An 8,690-nucleotide genomic window follows, 5' to 3' on the forward strand; every position below is an offset into this window, starting at 1 on the left:
TTTTATCTAGTTGGTAACTCGGACGCCATTAAGAAGACCCCCAATCTTCTAGACCTTCTGACCTAGACGGATCTAGAATAACTAAGTCAATATATATGTGCCCCTAGGGATGCGTAGGGCAGAAGAGATCCAGCCTTTCCCTTTGTAAAGCCAACCACATCCTCTCTCTCAAGTACCTCAAGTATGTGTCCTCTCCAAAGTGATTAAGTTTGTGCCGAACACGTATTGTGCGTAGTGTGTTAAAACGTTACTACGACTTTGAAAGTGATATCAAATTTATTGTGTAATTATGCTTGCTGGTGTTATTTAAATTTTTGTTGCTGGCCCTCAGAGATTTATGCAAAAACATGAAGTTTATTTATTTTGGCTTAACTATTCGATTACTTCATGTGAGCTAAAAACTTGCAAGTTTATCAGTTATTCTACGTAATTAGAGTGCTAAAGGCTAACTATTTTCATTAATTATCAAGATTAGATATTTGTGTAAAATTTAATTTCCAGTTAAACAAGTGATTATATAATTTTCAGAGTGTAATATTTTCTTGTCTTAGTTCAAGGTTTTGTTCAAATTTAATATTTCGAGTCAAGTAATTGTATAACTTCCATAAGTATTATTTTCTTGTCTTAGTATAAGTTTTTGTTCAGATTTAATATTTCCAGTGATTTATTTTTGGAGTAAATTCTGTCAAAGTGTTGTAATTTTCAAATATATTTATTCTTGTAAAGAGTGTATTATTTCGATCACCGGTGTTTCTCACAGGACTCTCTCATGTCCCTGTTAAAGAATCGAAGTAAGAGGCTGTTTTTAATAGTTTTTAATAATAATTACCCAGTTTTGTCTCTTGAGACCTTTGGATATTCAGTGTTTTATATATAGCCGTCTAGGAGTTATATAATTTCCTCAGAGCTTGGGTGTTAATTTTTTCAAGTGTAACAGATTTATGTAAAAACTAGAAGGTGAGTTTGGAACTCGGGAGGTTGTGTTACTTGCTAGCCGTAATATATGATACAGTATAATATATTTCAGTGCCCAGACACGGGACCATAATAATATGTGTATGTAGATTTACACACCTTTTTCACCACAATTCTTCACCAGTTCAAGAAAATAGAATTAACATTGTAATGATTTATGGAACCGGGACATAATATTGCCCACATCTACAACAATGAGTCTGGCCATTCAGGGCTGATGTTCAACCTTGGAAAACCCATCAATTGCACTTTCAGATAAAGATTACAGATGTTTGCCAGAAAGTTGTTAGAAAGTTAGTGGGAAAGAAGATTAAGTGGGTGCAGCTATGGTAAGAAGGAACATGTGAGACATATCATTAATATCTACTATGCACTGACAACTGCAACTCTTGGGAGGTTCAGTTTTTGACCAAGTCTCTCAAGTCTTTTTTTTTTTAACCTTGGTCACAAACACCTCTACTTAGGGGAAAAAATGGCACAATAGGATTTACGTGAGCATTGTACATCAAACTGCGTTCTCCCATTAGTCGAATCTTGGACTCTACAAAAAGGTGAAGCACTGGAGGCTACACTCATTGATTGGGGTCATCCTGGATATCAAAGCACCATCCAAAATATGAAAAGGACAAAAATTTCATTCACCAGATATTTATTTAACTAGGGAAGGGCGCCGTGTGTGATCTTCTATAGTCTCTTATCTGTCAACTTTTGTGCTTGTGTGCTTGCATCTCAAAACCTGTTCAATTTTTCTTCTTCAAGTTATTCTATTGGATCAACATCTTTGATTTAAGAATACAAAAATTTTCTATTGGCATTTTTTTCTGAAGTTCGTAATAGATACACTTATAACCATGCATAGGGATGTCCTGTCGTACACAATTAATTGTCTATTCAATTAGTCTTTATCCAGAAACTGTCACTGTGTACAACCACTCTACAAATCTGTCTACAAGCACTATTGTGCCCATTTAAGGACTGGCAGACTCAGTAAATCGTTAATATGAGGGTGCATTCACACAATATAGGACTGCCTGTCAGGAACACTTCATTACAAGACCATGATGGGTGGCAGGAATGAAGGGGTGATAATATCATAAGATCATAAACCCAAGGCATGGATCTGGCAACAAACAGTGCTACCAGATGTAGCTAAACCCCATAGTCTACCAAAGATTAGTAGGCACAGTTGAAAATCTGTTTGCACACAGGTACTTGACTCAATCAAACTTTTGCTTCAGAAGTAAGGTTGTTCCATTCCAGTGCATTACAATCTTACTGCAATGATGAGCAGCAAGATTTAGGTGAGAATAAAGAAAACTGCAGCGAAACATTACAATTGCTACACTTAAGAACAACTGCAAGGGGAACCAATGTAATGATTTCAAATAATCAGCACGATGGCTATGAATCAGTCTTTATAAATCAAAAGTATTACCTCGGGTTAGAGTTTAACTCGTTTTAGGAGCTAGCTTATAGCTTAAAATTATTGTATTCTAAAACAAATTTTTCCATAAGAAATGAGCGGAATTCACTTGTTGCATTCCACACATCCATAAATACACATATGCCCTAATATTCAAAGTTTTTGTAATGGCAGGACTAATTACTGAACAATTCATAAACCCAAACATCAGAAATATAATTTACAGAGTAAAACAGAATTACAATTATTGACCAATTAACTTGCCTTTTACTTTTAAGGAGAGTCTTGGGTGGCGTGGGGGAGAGGAGAAGGTTACAACTAGGAGAATCTCCAACCATGAACAGATCGGGTAAAATATTGGGAGTTATATCTCTTGAACGACATTCACTATCATTCACTGAATCACTTAATTTACGTTTTATGACCAATTAGCCATTTTATACACCTACATTTGATGTTGACTAGGAACCTAACTAGACGACTGTTCCTTTTTTTTTTTTCTTTTTGAATATGGTAAAAATCATGAAAACATGGCATAGGTGTGTTGGCAAAGCGTGACTGATTTCATTCTAGTATTGTTAGTATTTGTCCATAAAAATTGCTTGTATGGCAGACCGATACAATGCTCGTAAACCGACTTGAATTTGTATCCTCATATACAGATTTGCTTGCATTCAAGTTACTCTTAAACAGAGGTATTTGTACTGCACGTGTTTCATACATGCTCATACACTGTAATACTATTGTTTTTTTTTATCTCTCGCTCTATCCCACACTGATAATACAAAAACCTGTTTAAGCTTGCCATTGCATGGTTCACATTGTTGGAACTTTAGTGGCATTTTTATTCTCAACTATTTGTATGTAAGTTCTTTATCTTGTCGAATAAAGTACCTTACATTCAGCTCATCTCTCTGTTAGTAGGCCCACCTAACAGCTACCTTGCGACATTGATCACTCCGGGGTCACCAATGTCACAAGGTAGCTGTTAGGTACTAACAGAAACATGAAAAGAATGTAAATGACTCTATTCAACAAGATAATGAGCTTATACACAAATAGCTGATGGCAACAATGGTATGAAAATTCAAACAATGTGAAACATGCAATGGCAAGTATGGGAGAAAATGATATAAGAGAAAGCAATAGCATTACAGTGTATAAGCACGTGTGGTACATACTGTAGTACTGTGCTGTACATTAAGATGAACACACATGACCGGACATTTTCCGTTAAATAAAAGTTGTTACCAGTTACCAATGAGAAGCAGCAGAAAGGTGCACTGATGAAGTCAGTACCGAGCACCAAGTGGTGTGATGGACAGTGTTCTTGTTTGTAGAGTCTGAACTTCTCAAGTGCGTCCACAAGTTCGAACAGTGTCCCGTAAACACCAATTGTTACCGGGTAAATTGAGAAGCAGAAAGAATAGCTGATGGTGTCAATAATTAGCACTAAAGGTGTGTCTAACAGTATCCGCTTCGGGCACTCTACGGAGGAACACGATTTATGGAGTTATACTTATTTACCGGATAAACTCATGCTTATGAAACGTCAAAGCAGATGTTTTCAAAGACAGAAATAAACGTGTAGAAGCAATTAATAGAATAACGCCAAAACTTTAAAAAAGTGGACTGTCTATTACTGATTTAGAAGTAAAAAAAAAAAAAAACATTGAAACCATTTGTGGTCAATACAGGAGAGAACGTGCAAATTGGAGAAATGAAAAATGTCGGGCTGGTACAGAAAACATTTGCACATCCAAATTATGGTGTCTCGATGATATAACATGAAAGAATGTTTCAATTATGGATACCTAAGTCTCATATACCTGAAAAAGTGTAGATCCTAAGGAAAATACGTAACTCTCTCTCTCTCTCTCTCTCTCTCTCTCTCTCTCTCTCTCTCTCTCTCTCTCCTTACAAGAACAGGAGAAACAAATCATGAACATTTTATCTTTAAGACTGACACAATTTCAATTTAGTTAACACTACAGAATGTAAAGTATAAACTGTCTCCAATATTAGTTAGTTCTTGGAATAATATAGGCTATAGATTGCACATTGATAACACTAACATCCTCATTACACTGACAAGTTATTGCTCTATATCAGACATAGGTGACTATGTTGCATCCAGGTGTGCTTCTGGAGAAATGTTCCATCTCATACATGTTTCCTTTATGCTCCAATAAAACACAGATTGTGTTCGGGCCCCTCTGTATATATTTTCTAAAGTTGGATTCAAAAGTAATTTTAGGTAATGTACCTTTAGAATGAATGAATGTCTTCTCTTTTCACTTCGTCTTCACAACCAGTTCTTCCATGCACCATTCCATTGTCCTAAAAAGGGGCAGGAATTATCATGCTGCATAATGCAATTTATTTGGTTACATGTTTTTATTTTATGTTGTACCGTGGTTATGATGCACCGCACTTGAGGGTGACAACCACTACAATCACAGCTATCTACTGACATAGATAGCTATGTATTGCTAGCGGATACCAACTTGGAACATTGTTTACTCTTCTTTTCCTGGTGAACAGAGTAGAAACCAGGGTAGACAACTTCATTTGGTACCACTGTTTATTATCACACCAGCTTTACTCGTTTCAGCGCTCATGACTTCATACTCCTTCGCTTTATGATATGGTAACAGTGTTTGTTCAACAGACACTGTTCCACTGTTTGGACGCACCCTTACACTCTCCTTCCACTGTGTGGACGCACCCTTACACTCTCCAGATGGACATGATGAAAGAAGTTACACTTGTTAGTTGGTTAGGTTTCACCGGCCCTGTAAATATGCCTGGTGCAATTTCCTTGGTTCTGTATTCTATTTCATGATGCACCACAGTTGAAACTGACAACAACTATTTGTTAAGTTTTGTCATAAGCACACACTAATAACAGACACAAATACCTGTGTTTATCAGCAGACATCAGCTTTGAACACTGTCTCTTGGTCTTTGTTTGGTTAACGGAGTAGAAACTATGGTAGACAGCTCCATCTGGTAATACCGTTTGTTACCAAATCACCTTTAGAATGGATCCCAAACCCTTTTTCAATGTTATTAGATGTTATATCTAATTTACGTGGGACAAGTCAGAAATCATACAGTAAACAGGTTACTTCTGGAGTCGTGTGCCTGCTAGCGTCATCGTTCTTGGCCCGAAATACAAAAGCTTAAACATGACAGAGGCTGTTTACCCCTCGTGCACTTGTTTCCAGCCCCATTGAAGATCAACTAGTATGTTCACCAGACTGGCTCTGGCTGGTCATGTGGACACACACACACAAAGAAAATTTTCCTCTTTCATTTAAATGGTTGGATTAACTGGAACCATATACAAAAATGCTGCTAGAGAGTTATTGGGTCCTTTGACTAATGATTATTATTATTATTATTATCATTATTACTTGCTAAGCTACAACCCTAGTTGGAAAAACAGGATGCTATAGGCCCAGAGGCTCCAACAGGGAAAATAGCTCAGTGAGGAAAGGAAAAAAGGAAAATAAAATATTTCAGGAAGAGTAACAACATTAAAATAAATATTTCCTGTATAAACTAAAAAAACTTTAACAAAACAATAGGAAAAGAAACAAGATAGAAGAGTGTGCTTGAGTGTACCCTCAAGCAAGAGAACTCTAAACCAAGGCAGTGGAAGACCATGGTACAGAGGTTATGGCACTACCCAAGACTAGAGAACAATGGTTTGATTTTGGAGTGTCTTTCTCCTAGAAGAGCTGCTTACCATAGCTAAAGAGTCTCTTCTACCCTTACCAAGAGAAAAGTGGCCACTGAACAATTACAGTGCGGCAGTTAACCCCTTGAGTGAAGAAGAATTATTTGGTAATCTGTGTTGTCAGGTGTATGAGGACAGAGGAGAGTATGTAAAGAATAGGCCAGACTATTCAGTGTGTATGTAGGCAAAGGGAAATGAACCGTAACCAGAGAGAAGGATCCTTCTCTCTGGTTAGGGCTCATTTTCCCTTTGCCTACACATAACCCGAATAGTCTAGCCTATTCTTTACATACTCTCCTCTGTCCTCAATACACCTGACAACACTGAGATTACCAAACAATTCTTCTTCACTCAAGGGGTTAACTGCCGCACTGTAATTGTTATGTGGCTACTTTCCTTTTGACAAGGGTAGAAAAGACTCTTAGCTATGGTAAGCAGCTCTTCTAGGAGAAAGACACTCCAAAATCAAACCATTGTTCTCTAGTCTTGGGTAGTGCCATAATCTCTGTACCATGATCTTCTACTGTCTTTGGATAGAGTTCCTTTGCTTAAGGATACACTCGGGTACACCATTCCATCTTATTTCTCTTCCCTTTTTTAAAGTTTTTATAGTTTATACATAAAAGCTTTATTTGTATGTTGTTACTATTCTTAAAATATTCTATTTCAATTATTATTTACTGTCACTTGTAGTTTATTCATTTCCTTTCCTCACTGGGCTATTTTCCCTGTTAGAGCCCTAGGGCTTATAGCATCCTGCTTTTCCAACTAGGGTTGTAGCTTAACAAGAAACAGTAATAATAATTCCTTTAAGCAGATAGGGTAAACTTAAACTGTGCTGTGTTTTTGCATGTCAGATTCAGTGGATACTTTTAAGGACCAACACGGTGACTCTCGTAGTTCTTATAAATGACTAGGACAGTTTGTATGGCTCAGTGTAACAGAATTGCCCTTAGCTTTATGCAGCGCCCATAGCTTGCAGTAGGTTACAGTGGCGTATTAGTGATCAAACTATACTCACATTTTTATAGAAGAGACAGATTTAAACTTTACTTTTCCTTTTTGTAATAAGAAATATTAAGGCTGCTCCTGCCTCCTAAACTTTACGTTTCCGATTTGTGATAAAAATATCAAAGCTGTTTCAGACTCCTAAACTTTACTTTTCATATTTGCAATAAAAAATATCAAGGCTGTTCCAGTCTCCTAAACTTTACTTTTCCGATTTGAAATAAAAATATCAAGGCTGTTCCAATCTCCTAAACTATACTTTTCCGATTTGTAAGAAAATACCAAGGCTGTTCCAGTCTCCTAAACTTTACTTTTCCGATTTGTAATAAAAATATCAAGGCTGTTCCAGTCTCCTAAACTTTACTTTTCTGATTTGTAATAAAATACCAAGGCTGTTCCAAGTCTCCTAAACTTTACTTTTCCGATTTGACATAAAAAATATCAAAGCTGTTCTAATCTTCCTCTCCCTACAAAGTTCCAATTTCAATAATTCAAAATTAAAAGAACTAGACGAATGTAACTTCTTATACTGGCGACACTAGCTAATTGAGTACACAAATTGCATATGTAATCTTACTATTATTTTTCACAAGGCTCCATGACTAAAGAGGATTTTATAGGCCTACTATAAATTTAGACAAATTTTGCAAGTTTACAGACACTATACAAATGTGGCTCTTCCTCAAAGTCAAAATAATGCATCCTAAGACATTTTTATTCTAACTTTCATATGAACATTTTAGGAGGCATAAGGACAGTATGCATGTCTAGACAGATTATTCAAATTTGGGCCACATAGCTGACCTGGGATCAAGCAGGGTATTCAGTGAGAGTTTAGTGTAAAGCACCAGTTACACAGAGAATTAAAGGCTTGAAAGAAAACTGAGGAACCAGGAAAGACAGAAGACTAAAATCTGGTCCAAAGGTGTGCTGGGGAGACGCCAGTGCACAACCAATTATCTTTGATGATTGTAACTCACATGTCTGGTAACTGTTTGAATCTCGTATACACTGTCTCCCTGGCGTTATAACAAGTAAGGTTGGTTCTCCAGTTAGAACATCTGATCATCCTAACAAAAGAGGAAGAGAAACAAGACAGAACAGCGTGCCAGAGTACACCCTAAAAAAAAAAAAAAAAAAGAGAACTCTTAACCCAAGACAGAGGAAGACCATGGTGCAGAGGCTAAAGCACTATCCAAGACTTGAGAAAGGTTTGATTTTAGTGTCCTAGAAGAGTAACTTACCATAGCTGAAGTCTCTCCTCTACCCCTACCAAGAGGAAAGTAATCACTGAACTAGAAGTGCAGTGGTTGACCCCTTGAGAGAACTGTTTTGGTAATCCGTGTTGTCAGGTGCATGACACAGAAGTTTCTGTAAAAAATAAGCCATACTATTTGGCTTGTATAGTCAAGGGGAAAATGAATGGTAACCAGAGAGGTTGCAATGTAGCAAGACCAATCTATTAGACAAGGTAGCCAAAGAATTCTTTTAAATGTAATTCAACATTAATGACAGATTTCAAAACAATTATATTTGAAA

The sequence above is a fragment of the Palaemon carinicauda genome, chromosome 28 (assembly GCF_036898095.1).
Source record: "Palaemon carinicauda isolate YSFRI2023 chromosome 28, ASM3689809v2, whole genome shotgun sequence".
NCBI lineage: Eukaryota > Metazoa > Arthropoda > Malacostraca > Decapoda > Palaemonidae > Palaemon > Palaemon carinicauda.